The 21123-nt window shown below is 43.8% G+C and overlaps 2 long non-coding RNA genes and 13 other non-coding genes across 18 annotated transcripts; 1 reads left to right on the top strand and 14 right to left on the bottom strand.

The window, feature by feature from the left end:
* Positions 1–1270: 1270 nt before the first annotated feature.
* Positions 1271–8202, bottom strand: LOC148388469 (uncharacterized). Of its 4 annotated transcripts, none has more exons than XR_015862119.1 (7): positions 7668–8199; positions 7472–7529; positions 5065–7391; positions 3860–4999; positions 3703–3778; positions 2825–3632; positions 1271–2570 (listed from the first exon to the last, which is right to left on the bottom strand). It is a non-coding gene; the product is annotated as an uncharacterized LOC148388469 (long non-coding RNA). The 4 variants fall into 4 exon arrangements; XR_015862120.1 differs by having other exon boundaries at positions 3703–4999; positions 5065–6519; positions 6945–7391; positions 7668–8198; XR_015862118.1 differs by having other exon boundaries at positions 3703–4999; positions 7668–8202.
* Positions 8203–8795: 593 nt separating this feature from the next.
* On the bottom strand, positions 8796–8909 carry LOC148388468 (U5 spliceosomal RNA). Its single transcript, XR_015862368.1, has one exon. It is a non-coding gene; the product is annotated as a U5 spliceosomal RNA (small nuclear RNA).
* Positions 8910–9587: 678 nt separating this feature from the next.
* On the bottom strand, positions 9588–9751 carry LOC148388467 (U1 spliceosomal RNA). The gene has a single exon (XR_015862363.1). It is a non-coding gene; the product is annotated as a U1 spliceosomal RNA (small nuclear RNA).
* A 666-nt stretch (positions 9752–10417) lies between these two features.
* LOC148388466 (U2 spliceosomal RNA) lies at positions 10418–10608 on the bottom strand. Its single transcript, XR_015862380.1, has one exon. It is a non-coding gene; the product is annotated as a U2 spliceosomal RNA (small nuclear RNA).
* Positions 10609–11096: 488 nt separating this feature from the next.
* Positions 11097–11260, bottom strand: LOC148388465 (U1 spliceosomal RNA). The gene has a single exon (XR_015862362.1). It is a non-coding gene; the product is annotated as a U1 spliceosomal RNA (small nuclear RNA).
* Positions 11261–11951: 691 nt separating this feature from the next.
* On the bottom strand, positions 11952–12142 carry LOC148388464 (U2 spliceosomal RNA). Its single transcript, XR_015862386.1, has one exon. It is a non-coding gene; the product is annotated as a U2 spliceosomal RNA (small nuclear RNA).
* A 468-nt stretch (positions 12143–12610) lies between these two features.
* On the bottom strand, positions 12611–19910 carry LOC148388455 (uncharacterized). The gene is made up of 2 exons (XR_015862122.1): positions 12805–19910; positions 12611–12739 (listed from the first exon to the last, which is right to left on the bottom strand). It is a non-coding gene; the product is annotated as an uncharacterized LOC148388455 (long non-coding RNA).
* LOC148388463 (U1 spliceosomal RNA) lies at positions 13265–13428 on the bottom strand. The gene has a single exon (XR_015862395.1). It is a non-coding gene; the product is annotated as a U1 spliceosomal RNA (small nuclear RNA).
* On the bottom strand, positions 14216–14426 carry LOC148388462 (small nucleolar RNA U3). Its single transcript, XR_015862392.1, has one exon. It is a non-coding gene; the product is annotated as a small nucleolar RNA U3 (small nucleolar RNA).
* On the bottom strand, positions 15109–15272 carry LOC148388461 (U1 spliceosomal RNA). The gene has a single exon (XR_015862357.1). It is a non-coding gene; the product is annotated as a U1 spliceosomal RNA (small nuclear RNA).
* Positions 15921–16111, bottom strand: LOC148388460 (U2 spliceosomal RNA). The gene has a single exon (XR_015862382.1). It is a non-coding gene; the product is annotated as a U2 spliceosomal RNA (small nuclear RNA).
* On the bottom strand, positions 16602–16765 carry LOC148388459 (U1 spliceosomal RNA). Its single transcript, XR_015862376.1, has one exon. It is a non-coding gene; the product is annotated as a U1 spliceosomal RNA (small nuclear RNA).
* On the bottom strand, positions 17448–17638 carry LOC148388458 (U2 spliceosomal RNA). Its single transcript, XR_015862378.1, has one exon. It is a non-coding gene; the product is annotated as a U2 spliceosomal RNA (small nuclear RNA).
* On the top strand, positions 18624–18737 carry LOC148388457 (U5 spliceosomal RNA). Its single transcript, XR_015862366.1, has one exon. It is a non-coding gene; the product is annotated as a U5 spliceosomal RNA (small nuclear RNA).
* On the bottom strand, positions 19349–19561 carry LOC148388456 (small nucleolar RNA U3). Its single transcript, XR_015862389.1, has one exon. It is a non-coding gene; the product is annotated as a small nucleolar RNA U3 (small nucleolar RNA).
* Positions 19911–21123: the final 1213 nt, after the last annotated feature.

Genomic DNA, 21123 nt, shown 5'->3' with positions numbered 1-21123 from the left:
ATATATATATACTGTATATAAACAGTATATATACTGTATATATATACTGTATATATATATACTGTATATATATATGCAGTATATATATATATATATTTATACTGTATTTATACTGTATAAAAAGACAGTAGGGTAGGGGGCGGGGCTTCGCCCCGCCCCCTACCCTACTGTCTTATTTTTAGGGCAGGCCCCGCCCCCTGCCCTACTGTCTTTTTGTAGGGCAAGGGGCGGAGCCAGGGGGCGGGGCCATTTCGATGGGGGCGGGGCCAGCTGCATCGCCCCGCCCACTTGCGGGCGGGGCCCGGGGCTGAGCCAGGGGGCGGCGCCATTTCGATGGGGGGGGGGCCAGCTGCATCGCCCCGCCCACTTGCGGGCGGGGCCACACTGGGCGTTTATACATAAATAAATGCGTCGACATGCAACCTATATGCATGTATTCAGACACAAAAGTGGGCCGGAGAAAGTTCCCACCACTGGGATCGAACCAGGGATGTACGGGGCATGAGGCCGTGTCACGAACCGGTCGGCCAGTGTGACATGACAGCTGGCGGCCGCCAGTTCTCTTTTGTACTTACCCAGCGCGCGCGTAGCGCAATACTGAACGTATAAGAATGACTCGAAGTGAAAGCGGGGTCACTGCCGAGCTCGCCACGCTTGGCGAGTGGCTCCGTCGCTGCGCTTGAACACCTGAGACCCAGGGTTCGATTCCCCACCCTTGCTGCTGCTTGCGCCAAATACTGCCTGCGCCGCCTGCGCCCCCCATGCCGCCCGCGCTCCCTTCCGCCTAGCATACGCTGCGCTGCGACATTCGCTACATAGCGATGTCTATAAATAGACAGACCTGTACTAGTAAGTAAATTAACAACTTTTTAGGACTTTACAAGTTTTTTTAAAGTTTTTTTTTACCTTTTGTAATTTACTATTAATATTTTTTGGGCATGTGGTTTGCAAGTTTATTATGCAAATGAAGTTGCTTTGTACATTTTAGAGACACACACATTGACGAGATAGCGGCAGTACTTATGTGTATTTGTTAGGTTGCTTTGGGCAGAACAAACCGCAAAAGACGGGTCACATTGACCCAGCTGTCTAATTGTACTATCATTTGTAATGTACTTAAAAATTGAAATGATTAAAATTGTTAAAAATTATCACATACAGTTAAATAGAGCATCAGACAGGTTGAGGCAAATATCTAGCATGTGGTTTAGACGTCTATCATGCAAATGAGTTTGTTTTGTACTTTTAACACACATGCACACCGGCGAGATAACAGCAGTACTTCTTTATTTCTTAGGTTGTTTTGGGCAAAACAACGAAAGGTGCATCGCATTGACCCAGCATCAGACAGGTTGAGGCAAATACGCTGCTACTCGGTGGCAGCACTCGGAAGTCATCTAGCCTTTCTGATATGGTCAATTTCATAAGGATGCCGGTATGAATAAGAACACTCTGGCCTTTATTTCACTCTGAACTGTGTAACCACCCAGTACATGTACCGAGGCTGGCCGTGTAGTTACGCAACTGCTTTGAATTGAAAGCTAAGGTCCTGGAAGTTACACGCTATGTTTATACATTCAATTGACTATAGCAGCAACCTGGACAGGACAAGCAGCCTTCTTTGTAGTCAGACAGCCAATGGGGACGCCAAGCCCTGCAACAAAACATGCAAGAAGTTTCACATTCAAGAGATGCACCATCGGTTGAGGCACATCGCGAATGATGACACCAAAGTTCACTTTATTTACAAGACCACCAACAGGAAGCAAACACACCACTGTTGATTTTATTCACAAGAATGCCCACATGATGCATGACGATTTAAAACAAAACGAAAAATGGCTCTGACCACATTAAAACAGCTTTTACTCGTACAGAAAAATGTACCAACATTCTGCAAGATTCTGAGTTCGGTGGCCATTTTAAAGCAGGGTTGCCAAAGATGACTTACTGATCGCAACAGAGACCGTTTGTACACTTGTCGTTTGCATCTATGGGTGTCTGGCTACTTGGCTTTTGTCAACAATTTAGAATGCATCCAGCTTTTCTTTGTGTAGTTAAAAATAAAAAATCTGACACTGCATATTTAACAAGTCAATTTTGTTTCAGCCTAACTTTACAATTGTCTTGTCATTGAGAATGTCTCAAATGATTCCAGTTTGTATGCACGATAGACTGCCAATGCTTAAAATGGACCACTTGAATTCAGTTCACAGTTTAATTGCAGTTCAGTGGTACACACACACAATTACAGTACAAACAGTTCGTTTCATGATTAAAAAAACAACAGTAAAACAACAATATTGCAAAATGACGCGGCGCTGAGAGAAAGAAAGAGGCATCATGCAGATAGCCAGTGTGCACACCCAGTGAAAAAGTGGAGGGAAGGAAAGAAAGGACAAAAGAAAAAAACAAAGTCATACTCTCCTTAAATGCTGGCTGGGCGCTTTGCCCTTGCCGCATCCGCACCCGTCCATCTCGTGTCGGCCGATCATCACGGGCGAAGGTTGGCTCCCCCCCCCCCCGGCCGGTATTCGACGTTTGGACTCATCCTCCGCCTCGTGCCACTGCTAAAAGAAAAACGGCACTCTGTTGCATGCGGTTCACTTCTGTGGACGTACTCATTACCTGTCTATTAAAGCTTGCTCCTATTTTAAGCTCCCTTTATTAATCGTGTATGTACACATGAATGTTTTTGTTTTCTTTTTATGTCTGTTCCTATATGAAGAATTCAATGCTTATAATTTCTTTCTTTGTTGTAAAGTGCTTTGAGCTGCATTTCTTGTATGAATGGTGCTCTACAAATAAAGTTTTTTATTATTACCCTCTGGTCTCGCGGTCCTGTCCAGTCCCTCTCTGTGCAGGCACTCGTCCGATCCACCGCCCCAGCAATCCTGAAAGGCAGACATATTGTGTTGGTTTTGGCAAAGGGAAAAATTTCACTAGCACCCCCCCTCAACATTGACTAATGTAAGTTTCAATCAGGTAACTAGAGGCACGCACGGGCTGGCACATGTCTCATACGGCCCTCCCGCATTGGAGCGATGCGGGTTATGAAATGTTTAACCCCTTACAAAAAGGGAGGGAGGGAGGGAAGCAGGGAGGGAGAGAGCGAGAGGAGATGCGCACTTAAGCGCAACCGGCCAGTTCCCCCTGAGTAGAGCTGGCTTGGCCCCGAGAGGGAAAAAAAAGAGGAAAACGTGACGTCACGGAGAGCGTCACGGAGAATCTCCTTGTCCTCGACACCGTCGACGACACTGGGACCCAGTCTGGCAGACATTATACCCTGGTATTCCACAAAGGGCAAGGTATAGCCACGTTCCACCCTGAGTGCACCAGGCCATGCAGGTACTGCCGGGCGCGTTGGAGAAAGAGAGCGAGAGAGGGAGGGAGGGGGGCAGGGGGTGTCTACTTTGCCGATTCGTATCTAGAGGGTCACAGCAACCCAAATGCCCGTGCGTGCTACTAGTTACCCTATTCAAACAGACAGGGGTAGGGAAAGCACAAAAGAAAAAACAAAGTCATACTCCCCCGAAACGCTGGCTGCATCTGCACCCATCAGTCTCGTGTGGGCCGCTCGTCACGGGCCAAGGTCTGGGTCTGCTCCGGCCGGTGTTGGACTCGTCTTTCGCCTCGCACAAGCGCAAAAAGACAAACGGCACTCAGTTGCATGCGGTTTACTTCTGTCAACGTACTCATTACCTGCCCCCTCCCTGGTCTTGTGGGTGCAGCCCAGTCCCTCTCGGTGCAGGCTGGCGCTCGCCCCATCCGCTGCCAGCTGAAAGGCAGAAAAATAAGGAAATCAAATTAAAACCAACAAGTGTGTACACTATGCTTGCAGATTGGATTGCCATGTCACCGCCTCTGGCCAGCCTTGGCCAGTCATGCATCAGGCTCCTCTTCAACACTTAGCGACTCCTTTCTTTGGGTGATTCCTTCCTTTGCAACCCGCTCACCAATCGCGGGTCTGGTGGCCTCCGTCCACCGGCTCTTTGTTTCATACATCGTCTCTTCCACCTTGCAAGACAAGCACAAAAGTCTCGCTGCGCCGTCGCTTGCGCTTGCCGTCGCTTGCGCTTGCCGTCGCTTGCGCTTGCCGTCGCTTGCGCTTGCCGTCGCTTGCGCAGTCGCTTGCGCTTGCCGTCGCTTGCGCGGTCGCTTGCGCTTGCCGTCGCTTGCGCGGTCGCTTGCGCGGTCGCTTGCGCTTGCCGTCGCTTGCGCAGTCGCTTGCGCTTGCCGTCGCTGCGCGGTCGCTTGCGCTTGCAGTCGCTTGCGCTTGCCGTCGCTGCGCGGTCGCTTGCGCTTGCCGTCGCTGCGCGTTTGGCACTCAATGAGGGCTGCACAACATTTTGGAAAACCAATGATATGGCAGTATTGGGCCAGACCACTGCATTGAGGCAAGTTGTGCAAAATTCTTGGATGGAGGTTAACTATTTGATCGCAATGAGATCGGTTAGATGAGTTAACTTTAACTTACATCAATGACTTATCGTCTTAACTCATTACAAATACTTAGGCAAGAAAACATGTTTCATTTGAGACATGAAAAAACTAATCTTTGCTGTCTTAAAGTGCATGTCAATAACCTAGACCACCATATGGCAGTTTTCCAATACATGTGCAGCCCTACACACATGTCACCATTGGTGTCCAAATGGCAGCCTCGGGGCAACTTGATCAACACACCACATGAATGAACGCAACACTGCTTTGTAGCACAAAATGTCAATGGCAACATTTTGTGGTTGATTGATTGAAGTAATTGGTGTCAAAGAATTCTGAATTTGTTTCAGTATGCAGCCCTCAAGCATACATTGGGACACCGCTGGTGTTATTTAAAAAAAAAAAAAAAAAAATTTAAAAATCCATTTCACACGTTGAAGCTGCGCAGGTCGACGCCTCCAGGGAAGCGGGTCTCCCTCAGAAGTCGGCGACTTCAGAGCGATGCCACAGCGCTCCGTTCACCTCTGATCAGATCGTGTCACATCCCGGTCGCCATCTGCAGAAACAGAAACAAATGTTAGAAACTCAAAGAGCACCCCAAGTTGTCGGTCACTTGCTTACTTGAGCACAGCGGCTAGCTACTATTGGTGAGCGTCGCCCGGTCGGATCGGGCCGTGCGCCCCCCCCCTTTTGCGTCCGGCCTGCAAATGGCAGAACACGCAATGAGTTGGGCGCTGCTCGCATCATTACGTCTTCCTCGTGGACCGGCTCGCCCAAACACCGCCCCCTACACCTAGAGAACAAAGGACACACAGCTTAGATCAAGCACGACAGTGGTAGGTTAGAAGAAGACAAAATGTTACCGTCCAATGCTGTCCTACACCTAGGGGAGAACAAAGACCGCAAGTACCACAGTGGTGGTAGGTTAGGGTTAGATCAAGTGCAACAGTGGCAGGTTAGAAAAAGACAAAATGGTACAAGTCAAATTGCAAAATTGGACATTCGGGATCGGCTCGCTCCAGCGCCGCCCTACACCGATGGGGGAGAACAAAGAACGCAGCGAGCACGACAGTGGCAGGTTAGAAAAAGACACAAAATGGTACAAGTCATATGGCAAGCTTGGACATTGGGCTCCGCGTCAAAGTTCAGTTTTGTCTCCATCCAAGTCACCACGTCCTCCCCCAAGTGAGCCGTTAATTGCAACCAAGCACAAGACACCGCTGGATCCAGATAAGCCACAACCTCTTAAGCAAGACCAACCGTCAGACCCCCAAACACTGTCCACACCTGCAACCTTTCCGTCGTGCACCCATAACCAAAGGCAACCACACTGCCCCCTCCTGGGCACATGATCCGCACACGTCGACTTTTGCAGCGTGCTGCTTGATTCTTGACTTGATATAGCATTCATCCTTTGGATAGGCCATTGCTCCTCTGGATAGGCCATTGCTCCTCTGGATAGGCCATTGCTCCTCTGGATAGGCCATTGCTCCTCTGGATAGGCCATTGCTCCTCTGGATAGGCCATTGCTCCTCTGGATAGGCCATTGCTCCTCTGGATAGGCCATTGCTCCTCTGGATAGGCCATTGCTCCTCTGGATAGGCCATTGCTCCTCTGGATAGGCCATTGCTCCTCTGGATAGGCCATTGCTCCTCTGGATAGGCCATTGCTCCTCTGGATAGGCCATTGCTCCTCTGGATAGGCCATTGCTCCGCTGGATAGGCCATTGCTCCTCTGGATAGGCCATTGCTCCGCTGGATAGGCCATTGCTCCGCTGGATAGGCCATTGCTCCTCTGGATAGGCCATTGCTCCTCTGGATAGGCCATTGCTCCTCTGGATAGGCCATTGCTCCTCTGGATAGGCCATTGCGCCTCTGGATAGGCCATTGCTCCTCTGGATAGGCCATTGCGCCTCTGGATAGGCCATTGCGCCTCTGGATAGGCCATTGCGCCTCTGGATAGGCCATTGCGCCTCTGGATAGGCCATTGCGCCTCTGGATAGGCCATTGCGCCTCTGGATAGGCCATTGCGCCTTTTCATGTGGAATTACTTATCCCATTCGGCTCCTCTTGCAGCCTACAAAAACACAGACAGACATCAATTGTGTGAGGACTACTCTTCCTCAGTGTCCTCAACATCACTGAAAGGGCTCCTTCAAGAGCCTCCTGCTTGCTTTTTATAAAAGGATGCTGGCTGGGCGGCCTCTTTTAGTGCTACAAAAGACAAGCAAATTATTGCAACAAAAATAGACATTGAGTAGAGTGCCAATGGCATGATTTTTTTTACCAACAATTATACATACTAGGAGTTTTACATTTGAGAGAAAATATTATATTGTAGTAAGTTGCGATCATTTATCAAAATTATACTTAATATTTTAATTTTATACATTCTAAGTAGAGTTTTACATTTGAAAAAATATATAATCATTACATTGTGGTAAATTACAAGAATTATTAAAGACTATAATTCGTTTTTTAATTTCATCATCTACAACTCACCTCACATTGGACAGATGATCCAGGTTGGCGGCGTCCAAAACGGGAGCAAATAACCCGCGCAAATGTTTGTTGCGTAACAGAACGAGCGGGCGGGCGCCATCTTTGAATGGATTTGGTCCGATTTGGACATGACGTAACATATACGTTGGATTCACCGGTTTGCATGACACGGAAGTGGCACACGGATAATATAAAATAATAAAAAATGGTTTAGTTGACTAGAGTCAAACTAACATTTCCTAAAGTCAGACAAACACGCGCTTATCGGCGGCGTCATTTACGAACCTTCTACAGACAGACGAATGAAAAAATGCTGGCCAGCATTAAAAAAACCCACCGCTAAAGACATTCAAAATACCACCAAAACGCGCAACGACGCGACATGAAGTGGATTGTGGCGTGCCGTGCCGTGCCGAAACCTCAAGCACTCCCTAGACAGCGAAAATCCTGCAAGAAATAATAAATGGCATCGTAAGAAACTGCAAACATTTGCTCACGGGCTAAATGGGCTGCGGCCTACGATTTACCTCCAGGCCCACCGTCGCGGTGGACGTGACGTGGCCGAGTCACGAGAGTACGACAAGCCTGCGACAAACAAAACAAAACAAACAAAAAAAAGGCTTGTGAGAAAAGGCAACAGAGCGTGCCAATCGTGCAACAAACACGGCGTCTGTCGTGAAAAACGGCAGGAGACGACAAACATTTGCTAGCATGCTCGCTTACCTGAGAAACCGTCCGCCGCCGCCGCCACGCGCTCGGCGGCACCTGCATATGATAACTCCCCTTGAGCGAGCACACCTGTCTTCAATTGACCTAAAGCCCTGACGTCACGTCCGTCGATTAAAATCTTCTTCTCCCGATCGTCCAACGGCGCTCGGTACACTGACGCCACCAGGTGGTCGCCTGTCATGGTGACTACTGTGGAAAGGGTTGCTTCGGACTATCCGTTGAAACTTTGAACACCCAACATGTTTGGATGGAGGATACCCTATCAATATGACCAAATCTCCTTTTGTTTCCGAGCAGGCTCTGGTCGAGTGGTTAACGCCATTGCCATCAATCAAATGAAAATATTTGTATCGATAGTTCATCCTAAAATGAATTGTTCTTGCAAAAATTCTGCGGCCGTTGCAGTACTCCCGTGGACTCATTTTCAATTCAGTTGTTAAGAAACACCACACCGTTGCACAGAGACAATTCTTGAGTCATGATATTTCCCTAATAAAGTGGCCTGTTATTAGGTACACTTGAAAATGGCGGTGTACCTACTGGAGTGTCCGTGTGATTCCCTCGTTAAGCGCACCTGCGTGAAAAGTTTTCGCTCCTGCAGAACTTCAAATGGCCAAAATCTTTTAACGCAGGTGCGCTTAACGAGGGAATCACACGGACACTCCATTAGGTATACCGCCATTTTCAAGTGTAAATTGCTATCACTTTTAGGGAAATATCATGGTCAAAAGTCAAAGGTGTTAAGCTCTCAATCTTGGAAAATATGTTGGAATGATTTTGGTCATTTTCAAGTTCTGCAGGAGCTAAAATCATTCCAACATATTTTCATTGATGTTTTAATTTTGTATTTGTTGGATTGTAGTTGATGGTGTTACTATACCGAATGTGTTTGAATAAAAGATTGAAAAAATAATCCCTTATGCCGATATGTGTTATTTTGGGGGACACCAAGTCATATAACAACGTTAAACATACATAGTCACATAAAGCAGTTAACCAAACGTTCGATTGGTTCAATTTGGTACCACCTGAATATGAACTGCGTAGACAAACGAAAGGCACAGCGTTCAATTTGGGCAGGCGGCCATTATCATTGTATATTGCTTTTAGACAAAGAGAGGAAGCTCCGCTTTCGCAGAGCATCAAAAATTTGAGATAGACTCTTGTTGTTCCTCCCCACGGAAATCTTTAGTAAAAGGCGAAAGATTTATACGATCTGAAGAGAAACAAGAGTGAACTGACTAAAAGCCTCGACACGGGCCACCCTATTGCTGGCCTCACCAAGTTAGCAGGCGGTGTCACACTCATGTTGTAACAACATTATTTTTTTTTTTAAATAAAAATAATACACTTTGACATATTGGCTATATTTAGGTTGACCTAACGCCTAACCAAGACGGATAGTTCAAATCAGTATTTAGTGTTTAGAAATGTAGTTCGTCGTCGTAAACGATGTCAGCGCAAAGGATTGTGGGTACACGATGACGTTGGTACTTTTTTTTTTTTTTTTTTTTATGACAGCGTCGCCTGTCGATTGGGCGACTATTTTTTTAGTGTGAGTACTGCAAGTAAAATCAATTGTGTGTCTGGGTCCACGTACCTTTTGGCCATTAGTTTTTCTTTATAGTGTCGGTAAATTGAGAACGGGAAATGATGCGTGGGGGTATTCCAGAAAGCAGGTTATGCGAAAGTTATATCAAGGTCTATTATTTTTATTTTTACAAAAAGATACGTTCGTATCATGCAACAAGTCGGGAACGTAGCTATTTTATTTTTCACTTACTAATTAGTTTAATGAAGTCCGGCAAGTACATGCACAGTCAATGCTCCAAAACGCTCAGTGTGTCCCGTCGCTGCAAATTTTGGCTTCGTCTAAGCACACTTCCGCCACAACTTCGTATCACACAGGATAATCAGGGGAGAGCGCGGACGCAGTCCCCCACTACCAGAAATTGTGCAGTCGAGATTCCCACATTTGGGGAATTCGCAGAGGTCAGCACAACCGGAGTGCAATGGCTGAGCCTCACCCTGGGTGAACCACCTTCTTGATCATGGTACCTCCCCTGCCAGGTAAGTATGAGTTGTACAAGTCGCCGGGCCTAGGTCTTTACCGCGCGCACCATCTTCAGTCAGAGGCTAATTTGCTACAATTGTGTGAGCACACATATTCAGTGGATGAGACAGCATTCGTAGAACTATAGTACCTTTAGTCATTACGAAACCAAAGCATTATGAATTACGTAAAAAATAGATTAAAAAACATTACCATCATACTTTGCTTCTGTTTCTACTGCCTTTGTTCACCTCCTTTTTATTAGAGTCGTCATCTAGTGGTGATGGCAGCAACCATAATAAATGAAGTAAAAACATGCATTGCCTCTTTTCACCTGAGAACCGTAAAACGGTATGAATTTGTTTTTTTGAAAATCTCCAACATTACCGCAGAAAAAAACATATATTTCTTTTTCTGAACAAGTTTTGAAAATGACATTTTCTTAAAAATTTGAGAATAAGAATTGTACTAAAAATCCCTGGAACAATGATAGGAAAATCTCAAGCAAAGAAACGCATTTTAATTATATTTTAGATCAATTACGTAAAGTCTTGCTGCCGCTCAAGTCGAGCCGTCATGAACTTAATTCAAACCCCAACAAGACATGTCTGAACTGTTCTATCCCGTTAGAACGAAACTAACGGACTGCAACGGCGAGTTGAGGAGATTTGCTCTTGATTTGACCAGTAGAAGGGGATGCACCGTTCCTGGAGGTACTGCAATACCAGGTCGATGCGTGGAGTGGACGGAGCAAGCCCCTATTCCACCTCCCTGTTCCAAAAATCAATTTAATATATGGTCCCCGGATAGGGGACGTATCAGATATTAAACTGATAAGAACAGATACTACACTTGATCTTAGCCAAAAGGCCGAGAAGCGATAACCTGTCATGGGTCTGAGGCAACCACTTCAATAAAGAGACTACCAATTCAAGTTACGGTTTAGATATTTCGACTCATGCTAATGGGTACCGACCACCCAAACAACAACTATTAACAGTTTGGAATGATAATGCGTCACTCTGCTGTTTTCAACCTGTGCATCGAACAAATGGTTGCAGAGTTTCGTGTGTTAGCGTAGGTTTAGTGTCACGTGGTTCACGTTGACCCAATAAAATAACGATCAACTGTGCTCCTGATGGGAATAGTTTACCAGTAATGGATCAATACGTTCGTATCATGTAACGAGTCGGTAACGTAGTTATTACATTTTATTTTGCACTTACTAATTTGTTTAATGAAGTTAGACAAGTAAATGCACATTTACAGAAAACATTTAATGCTTCAAAGCGCTCAGTGCGTCCCGTCGCTGTATATTTATGCTTCGTGAAAGCGCCCATCTGTTATGCTGTTGTATTACACAGGAAAACCAGGGGAGAGCGCGGACGCAGTCCCCCACTATCAGAAATTGTGCAGTCGAGATTCCCACATTTGGGGAATTCGCAGGGGTCAGCACAGCCGGAGTGCACTGGCTGAGCCTCACCCTGGGTGAACCACCTTCTTGATCATGGTATCTCCCCTGCCAGGTAAGTATGAGTTGTACAAGTCGCCGGGGCCGAAGTCTTTACCGCGCATACCATCTTCAGTCAGAAGCTAATTTGCTACAAATGTGTGAGCACACATATTCACTGGATGAGACAGCATTCATAGAACTGTTAACAAAGTACCTTTAGTCATTACAAAACCAAAGCATTATTAATTACGTAAAAAATAGATTAAAAAACATTACCATCATACTTTGCTTCTGTTTCTACTGCCTCCACGCCTTTGTTCACCTCCTTTTTCTTAGAGTCGCCAACTAGTGGTGATGGCAGCAACCATAATAAATGAAGTAAAAACATGCCCATCATGCGTTGCCTCTTTTCACCTGATAACCTTAAAACGGTATGAATTTGTATTTATTGAAAATCTCCAACATTACCGCAGAAAAACGTATGTATTTCTTTTTCTGAACAAGTTTTGAAAATGACATTTTCTTAAAAATTTGAGAATAAGAATTGTACTAAAAATTCCTGGAACAATGATAGGAAAATCTCAAGCAAAGAAACGCATTTTAATTACATTTTACAAGGGCTACGTAAATTCTTGCTGCCGCTCAAGTCGAGCCGTCATGAACTTAAATCAAACCCCAACAAGCCATGTCTGAACTGTTTTATCCCGTTAGAATGAAACTAACAGGCTGCAAGGACTATGTGGGGATTTTTAGTCTTGATTTGACCAGTAGAAGGGGGTGCACCGTTCCTGGAGTTACTGCAATACCAGGTCGATGCGTGGAGTGGACGGAGCAAGCCCCTAATCCATCTCCCTGTTCCAAAAACCAATTTAATATATGGTCCCCGGATAGGAGACGTATCAGATATTAAACTGATAAGAACAGATACTACACTTGATCTTAGCCAAAAGGCCGAGAAGCGATAACCAGTGATGCGTCAGAGGCAACCACTTCAATAAAGAGACTACCAATTCAAGTTACGGTTTTAATATATCGACTCATGCTAATGCCACGTACCGACCACCCAAACAACAACTATTAACAGTTTGGAATGATAAAAAAGTCAAAGTCAGCTTTATTGTCATTTTCTCCACATGCCAAAGACACACAAAGAAACCGAAATTTCGTACCCCCCTATCCCACGGTGACAAGACATGGCCCACAACAGACAAACAAGTAAACAAGTATAACAACAGCGTGCTGAAAAAATAATGAATAAAAAAAAATATAAATAAATAAATAAATAAATAAATAAATAAATAAATAAATAAATAAATAAATAAATAAGAGGAGCAAAAAAAGGAGCAAGTGCACGTACAGCAGACATTCCAGAAAATAGCGCAACAGTGCCGCACGCTACGCAGAAGGGGGTAGCGAGTTCAGGGTCCTAACAGCCTGGAGAAAGAAGCTGTTGGCGAGTCTGGTGGTGCGGGAGTGCAGGCTCCTGTACCTCTTCCCAGAGGGCAGAAGGTCAAACAAAGAGTGAGCCGGGTGACTCACATCTCTCGCAATCGAGGTTGCCTTGCGGGCGAGATGGGAGGTGTAAATGTCCTTCAGGGAGGGGAGCGAAGCACCAATAATCTTACCAGCCGTATTCACTGTGCACTGCAGGGCCTTCAAGTTCTGTTCAGTGCAGTTACCACCCCAGACAGCGATGCAACTGGTGAGGACGCTCTCAACGGTGCCACGTCACTGTGCTGTTTTCAACCTGTGCATCGAACTAATGGTTGCAGATTTTCGTGTGTTCGCGTAGGTTTAGTGTCACGTGGTTCACGTTGACACAATAGAATAACGATCAACTGTGCTCCTGATAGGAATACCTTACCAGTAATGCATCACCACGTTCGTATCATGTAACGGGTCGGAAACGTAGTTATTACATTTTGCTTTGCACTTACTAATTTGTTTAATGAAGTTCGGCAAATAAATGCATAGTTGCAGCAAACAGTTAATTCTCCAAAGCGCCCAAAGTGTCCCGACAATGTAAATTTCAGCACCGTGTAGGTCTCCTTCTGCAGCTCAATCATTTCATTTCAACAGGATGATCAGGGGAGAGCGCGAACGCAGTCCCCCACTACCAGAAATTATGCAGTCGAGATTCCCACATTTGGGGAATTCGCAGGGGTCAGCACAACCGGAGTGCAATGGCTGAGCCTCACCCTGGGTGAACCACCTTCTTGATCATAGTATCTCCCCTGCCAGGTAAGTATGAGTTGTACACGTCGCCGGGGCCGAAGTCTTTACGGCGCACACCATCTTCAGTCAGAGGCTAATTTGCTACAAAAGTGTGAGCACACATACTCAGTGGATGAGACAGCATTCGTCAAACCGTTAACTTAGTACCTTTAGCCATTGACCAAATCAATGTAAATAAGAACAACAACAACAACAAAAAAAAACATACATCTGTAATTCCCAACATGCATTGGTTCTTTTCCTGCGCATCACGTGATTCTTGTTTCTTTTTGTGGTCAGTCGCGGAAATCAGTGCTGCTGCCATCTAGCGGTGCAACGGCATATACACTTTAACAAAATAGGTTTAGAAAGGCCAATCCAGGAAAATCCACATTTGCAATGCAGGATCATACACTAAAGTGCAAAGGCAAAAATTTAATAAAATACATTTTTTGAAATATTACTTCCTTCCCCACCCCACCCTCTTCCCCTCTAAGTGACCTGTTAGGCCCTAACAGAGGGAAATTAATTACTAAGAATCAAAAAGTTGCCCTCGTGTGGCACGGAAGCTAACTGCAAGTATAACCAGCATTTAAAAGATGGTTAATTCGTCTTTTTAGTACAGTATAATGTGTCGATGTTGAAGTTGTAAAAAATTAAGCCATGTAAATTATAGTTACGAGGTATAAGTACTTCAAAAAACATGACAGGTTGCTGCCATTGTTATTTGAATTCAACAACACGGTTAAAATCACGTCAGGAGAAACATTAGGAGCACATCATTACACATGGCTTACGTTTTGTTTTAACCAAGTTTAAAGTACTACTCTGATCATGGTCCCTCCCTCAATGCTCCACGAGGAAGCAAAGAACGTTGACCAATAGCGGAGAATCTATAATATCATCATTGTCCGCAAGCGTCACGCTCAGAAAAGAACATCAATTCTCGTCATCGTAGTAAGCCAGACCGTAAATTTAGAAAAGCATTCCGCAAGTTAAGACCTTTAGAAATGATCCCTGAGAGTATAGTCTTGACTCCGTCACGGGCGGCGGCGGGAAGTCATCTTTCTGCGAGAGTACCATTTTTACCCAGAGGGCAACCTCTGTCCAAATTCACTACACCACGACTAGTAAAGGACTGTTAGATAAGATTGAGCAACGACGTCATTGAAAAATAACATCATGAGGCTTTTAAAAATGCCTATAATAGCCAAACAATCAACTTTATATTGTAGACACGTTTCCGTTCATCCACCGGCCGTGAGCACTGATGACGAATACTTAGTATTGTCCATCGATCCATTTTCTGTACCGCTTGTTCCCACGGGGGGTCGTGGGCGTGCTGGAGCCAATCCCAGCAGTCATCGGGCAGTAGGTGGGGGACACCTTGAAACGTTTGCCAGCCAATCGCAGGGCACACGGAGACGAAAAACCGTCCGCCCTCGCACCTACGGGCAATTTGGAGCGCCCAATGGGCCGATCGCATATGTTTTGGGGAAATGGAAGGAAACAAGAGTGGAGAACGTGCACAATGCAAACGAACAGGTCCGGGAAGGGAGTTGGAACCGAACTCTATGAGCAGCTGAGCAAGCGTGGACTCAGAACGACACGTTTTAAGTGTAAATATTTCCATAGAGTCGCCATCTAAAGGTGCATTCTAGATTTGGCTGAAACGCAGTTGATAATCATTACTTCGTTACCATTCACATATTGATCAGGGGAGAGCGCGAACGCAGTCCCCCACTACCAGAAATTATGCAGTCGAGATTCCCACATTTGGGGAATTCGCAGGGGTCAGCACATCCGGAGTGCAATGGCTGAGCCTCACCCTGGGCGAACCAGCTTCTTGATCGTGGTATCGCCCCTGCCAGGTAAGTATGAGTTGTACAAGTCGCCGGGGCCGAGGTCTTTACAGCGCGCACCATCTTCAGTCAGAGGCTAATTTGCTACAAATGTGTGAGCACACATATTCAGTGGATGAGACAGCATTCGTAGAACTATAGTACCTTTAGTCATTACGAAACCAAAGCATTATTAATTACGTAAAAAAAGTAGATTAAAAAACATTACCATCATACTTTGCTTCTGTTTCTACTGCCTCCACGCCTTTGTTCACCTCCTTTTTCTTAGAGACGCCATCTAGTGGTGATGGCAGCAACCATAATAAATGAAGTAAAAACATGCCCATCATGCATTGCCTCTTTTCACCTGAGAACCCTAAAACGGTATGAATTTGTATTTATTGAAAATCTCCAACATTACCGCAGAAAAAATATATATTTCTTTTTCCGAACAAGTTTTGAAAATGACATTTTCTTAAAAATTTGAGAATAAGAATTGTACTAAAAATTCCTGGTACAATGATAGGAAAATCTCAAGCAAAGAAACGCATTTTAATTATATTTTAGAACGGTTACGTAAATTCTTGCTGCCGCTCAAGTCGAGCCGTCATGGACTTAAATCAAACACCAGCAAGACATGACAAAAACTGCTTTCGGGTCTAACTACTCTTGATTTGACCGGTAGAGTGGGGTGCACCGTTCCTGGAGGTACTGCAATACCAGGTCGATGCGTGGAGTGGACGGAGCAAGCCCCTATTCCATCTCCCTGTTCCAAAAATCAATTTAATATATGGTCCCCGGATAAGGGACGTATCAGATATTAAACTGATAAGAACAGATACTACACTTGATCTTAGCCAAAAGGCCGAGAAGCGATAACCAATGATGCGTCTGAGGCAACCACTTCAATAAAAAGACTACCAATTCAAGTTACGGTTTAGATATTTCGACTCATGCTAATGGGTACCGACCACCCAAACAACAACTATTAACAGTTTGGAATGATAATGCGTCACTGTGCTGCTTTCAACCTGTGCATTGAACAAATGGTTGCAGATTTTCGTGTGTTCGCGTAGGTTTAGTGTCACGAGGTTCACGTTGACCCAATAGAATAACGATGAACTGAGCTCCTGATGGGAATAGCTTACCAGTAATGCATCAATACGTTCGTATCATGTAACGGGTCGGGAACGTAGTTATTACATTTTATTTTGCACTTACTAATTTGTTTAATGAAGTTCGGCAATAATGCATAGTTGCAGCAAACAGTTAATTCTCCAAAGCGCCCAAAGTGTCCCGTCAACGTAAATTTCAGCACCGTGTAGCTATCCTTCTGCAGCTCAATCGTTTCATTTCAACAGGAAGATCAGGGGAGAGCGCGAACGCAGTCCCCCACTACCAGAAATTATGCAGTCGAGATTCCCACATTTGGGGAATTCGCAGGGGTCAGCACAACCGGAGTGCAATGGCTGAGCCTCACCCTGGGTGAACCACCTTCTTGATCATGGTATCTCCCCTGCCAGGTAAGTATGAGTTGTACAAGTCGCCGGGCCTAGGTCTTTACCGCGCGCACCATCTTCAGTCAGAGGCTAATTTGCTACAAATGTGTGAGCACACATATTCAGTGGATGAGACAGCATTCGTAGAACTATAGTACCTTTAGTCATTACGAAACCAAAGCATTATTAATTACGTAAAAAAAATAGATTAAAAAACAATACCGTCATGCTTTGCTTCTTTTTCTACTGCCTCCACGCCTTTGTTCACCTCCTTTTTCTTAGAGTCGCCATCTAGTGGTGATGGCAGCAACCATAATAAATGAAGTAAAAACATGCCCATCATGCATTGCCTCTTTCCACCTGAGAACCCTGAAACGGTATGAATTTGTATTTATTGAAAATCTCCAACATTACCGCAGAAAAATATATATATTTCTTTTTCTGAACAAGTTTTGAAAATGACATTTTCTTAAAAAATTGAGAATAAGACTTGTATTGAAAATTCCTGGAACAATGATAGGAAAATCTCAAGCAAAGAAACGCATTTTAATTATATTTTACAAGCGCTACGTAAATTCATGCTGCCGCTCAAGCCGTCATGAGCTTAAATCAAACCCCAACAAGACATGTCTGAACTGTTTGATCCCGTTAAAACGAAACTCACGGATAGCAACGACTATGTGAGAAGTTTTTGCTCTTGATTTGACAGGCAGAGGGGGGTGCACCGTTCCTGGAGGTACTGCAATACCAGGTCGATGCGTGGAGTGGACGGAGCAAGCCCCTATTCCATCTCCCTGTTCCAAAAATCAATTTAATATATGGTCCCCGGATAGGGGACGTATCAGATATTAAACTGATAAGAACAGATACTACACTTGATCTTAGCCAAAAGGCCGAGAAGCGATAACCTGTCATGGGTCTGAGGCAACCACTTCAATAAAGAGACTACCAACTCAAGTTACGGTTTAAATATATCGACTCGTGCTAATGCCACGTACCGACCACCCAAACAACAACTATTAACAGTTTGGAATGATAATGCGTCACTGTGCTGTTTTCAACCTGTGCATCGAACAAATGGTTGCAGAGTTTCGTGTGTTCGCGTAGGTTTAGTGTCACGTGGTTCACGTTGACCCAATAGAATAACGATGAACTGTGCTCTGATGGGAATAGCTTTTAATGACCAACAAAACGAATTAGTCATTCGCCAAAAACAATCCGATGTTTGGATATATTTCGGGACCAAAAGCACAATAGCTGTTTGATGAACATTTTGACGAAAAAAAAAAACACGCCGCAAAAAAACACGCGGCCCACTTCGCCAAACTACTTCCTATTTCTTGCTGTGGCAAATTACATTAACCCTCGAACCCCACCATCGCAGTGGAGGTGAATTGCACTCCAATCCATGCCAGCATTTATTAACACTCATTTGAGAAATTACGATCGTATTTTGTTTCCCGATTTGTGTTGAATAAAAATATTAAATTACAAATTTGAAAATAAAACACGGAAATCGGACCATCTCCCGTTCTCTCATACCAAAAGTACACGGAGCAAGACATACAACTGTTTTGACGTTCAATACGCACACTCAAAATAGTCGCCCAATCGATAGGTGACGCTGTTTGAAATAACGAGCGCCAACGTCGTGAATCAGGTACCCATAATCCTGTGCGCCAACAATGTTTATAGGGAAAAAAACACATTAATGAACACAAAATACTCGTTTAAACTGTCTATTTAGATTGAGTCCTTCGAAGTATAGTAAATCTATGAACGTCTATTGTTTGTATTAGAAGGAACGGTTGCTGTAATTTGAACGTGAGACCGCGCGTTAATTTGGTGAGACCAGCAATGGGGTGGCCCGTTTTGACCTGAATTGGCAGTTCACTCTTGTTTCTCTTCAGATCGTATAAATCTTTCGCCTTTTACTAAAGATTTCCGTGGGGAGGAACAACAAGAGTATATCTCAATTTTTTGATGCTCTGCGACTGCGGAGCTTCCTAATACTGTGAAAAGTCAACCATCAATTGCTCCCCTACCTACAATGAGCAGATAGATCTTACGTTGTGTAGTAACATTTTAAATGAAGTTGACCAGTACACACATGTTAATTTTTTCTTTTCGAGAAATATTAACCTAATAGAAATAAACAGCAATTGGAGTAATTCTTTAGAATGACAGACATGTCAATTATGCTTTGAGGAGAGGAAAAAAAATGTTTTGGGGATACAACCATCGGATGTATTCTTTAGAAAGACAGCCGAGAAAAAGGCATTGGTTCTAAGATCCTTCTTTTAACTGAGAGGATACAAGAAACTTTTAGCCATTGAATGATCCATCAAACTTGATAATGCATCACTTACTAAGCATCAGAAGGTTGTCTTCAAGTGGCACAGAAACGAACAGCAAGTATTATGAGCCGCGTTTAAGGTTATTAATTCGTGTAGTTTGCACAGTATATGTTAACGTAGGTTGTAAATATTAAACTTTTCTTGTCACAGAAGACACTTGACGCTGTTACCGTCTAACAATGACTTAACGACGCGACTTAAACAATGCTCTAAATACTTAAATGGTATAACGCAAGTTGTTTTAACATCTTTAAAAGCACTACTCTGATCATGTTCCTTCCCTCAATACTCCACAAGGAAGTAAAGAACGTTCATCAAAGGTGAAGGACATATGATAAATCATTATCCTACGCCAGCTTCACGCTCAGGAAGGAACATCAAGTCTCGTCATCGTAGTTAGCGAGACCGTCACTTTAGAAAAGCATTTCTCAAGTTAAGAACTATAGAAATGATCCCTGAAAGTATAGTCTTAACTCAACCATGGGCCGCGGCGGGAAGTCATCTGCGAGGGTACCATTTGTACCCAGAGGGCAACCTAGCGTGTACTTTTGTCCAAATGCACTACACTACGACAAGTAAAAAGACAAATTATAGAAAAATTCAAGACTGGTTAAGACGACTTAAAATAGTTTAGATGTAGATAAGTTTACCAGTTTTCTAGTCCCAGCATGCTTTGCGAGATCTGTTTTGCCTTTATTTGTTTTTAAAACAAAATTGCGTATTTTTTAAGGAAAACATAAAAACAAAAAAATTAAAAAAACAATGTCAAGATTATCACGCGTTTGTGTTCACCAGTGGTTGAATTTTGTTTATACGTGAAAGAAGCAACACCGCCGTACGTCTGTTATAAAGTTCCGGCAAAACGTCGGAAAGGAGAATGGTTCCGCATCAGTCAAGTACATGTATTACAAGTGTAATTCCAATCAAAGACGTTTACCACCCAAAACCAAAATATACAAAATTACACAACTCAGCAACGCTTAAAAGAAACATAATATGATTTTCAATGTAAAATTGGAGACAAAATTTAACTTTCCTCATGGCAATTCGAGCGCTGGGCTTGACTTGCAGTTAGCTTCTGTGCCACTTGGAGGCAGCCTTTTGAATTTACCACCAGTTGACCAGTCTTTACCTAATTAGCGTTCTAATTGTTTAATACTGCTTTAGTATAAATGGACAAAGCTATTGCAGTGACGCTTTCTTACGCACAAGCAATAACAAGCGCAACACGATGAATGAACAGGAAGAAAGTACAATAGAAACGGTACACACACAAAGTAATTGTGTCATTAGCAACGCTAGCATTAACATTAACGCCCGTAGGACAAGCCTCGCTGGCTCATGAGCTACTATTTGTCGTATGCAAGTTATTCGGCGAATAATAACTTACCAGTTTACTGCGCACGGAACAACGAAACACATTAACTCCTCATGACTCCAAATTAAAAAGTTACTTGAGAAAATCTTGGTAGAGTCCGCTATCCTTGAGTAAAATCGGTTACATAAGTGTCCTTTGCGCATGCGCCAAACAAATTGCGACCGTTACGTCACTTAATTAATCATTTCATAAACGGACTAATTAACCTGGCAGAAAAACAATTAAACGTATTTATTTTTATATTCAATTATATATATATTATATATATATATATATATAGGTATATAGGTAAGTAAGGCGTAATTCTCTTGAACGACTCCAGAATTAGGACATCTATCTAGCCATCTATTTTCTATAAGGCTAGTCCTCAATCAAATGACTCATTAGAAAATTAGAAGATATTTTCTATCCATTTTCTATCCATCTATTTTGTATACGACTTGTCCTCAATCCTCATAGGTTTCTCGGGTGAGCAACTAACCTCAATAAGCTGTTGACGAGAGTTTAGCTTGAACTGGTAGCAGGAAACGTAGACAAAAAAAAAAACATTCGTACACACCACATCTAGAGACAATTAACCAAGCTTGTATGTTTTTTCGAAAGTGGGAGGAAGCCAACACAAGCATCGGGAGAATAAATTCCACCACAGGGTCAG

The sequence above is a fragment of the Syngnathus floridae genome, chromosome 13 (assembly GCF_059516105.1).
Source record: "Syngnathus floridae isolate MCC-2025c chromosome 13, RoL_Sflo_1.0, whole genome shotgun sequence".
Classification (NCBI taxonomy): domain Eukaryota; kingdom Metazoa; phylum Chordata; class Actinopteri; order Syngnathiformes; family Syngnathidae; genus Syngnathus; species Syngnathus floridae.
The sequence above is the reverse complement of the archived record's forward strand: the minus strand, read 5'-3'. Positions and strand labels throughout refer to the sequence as shown.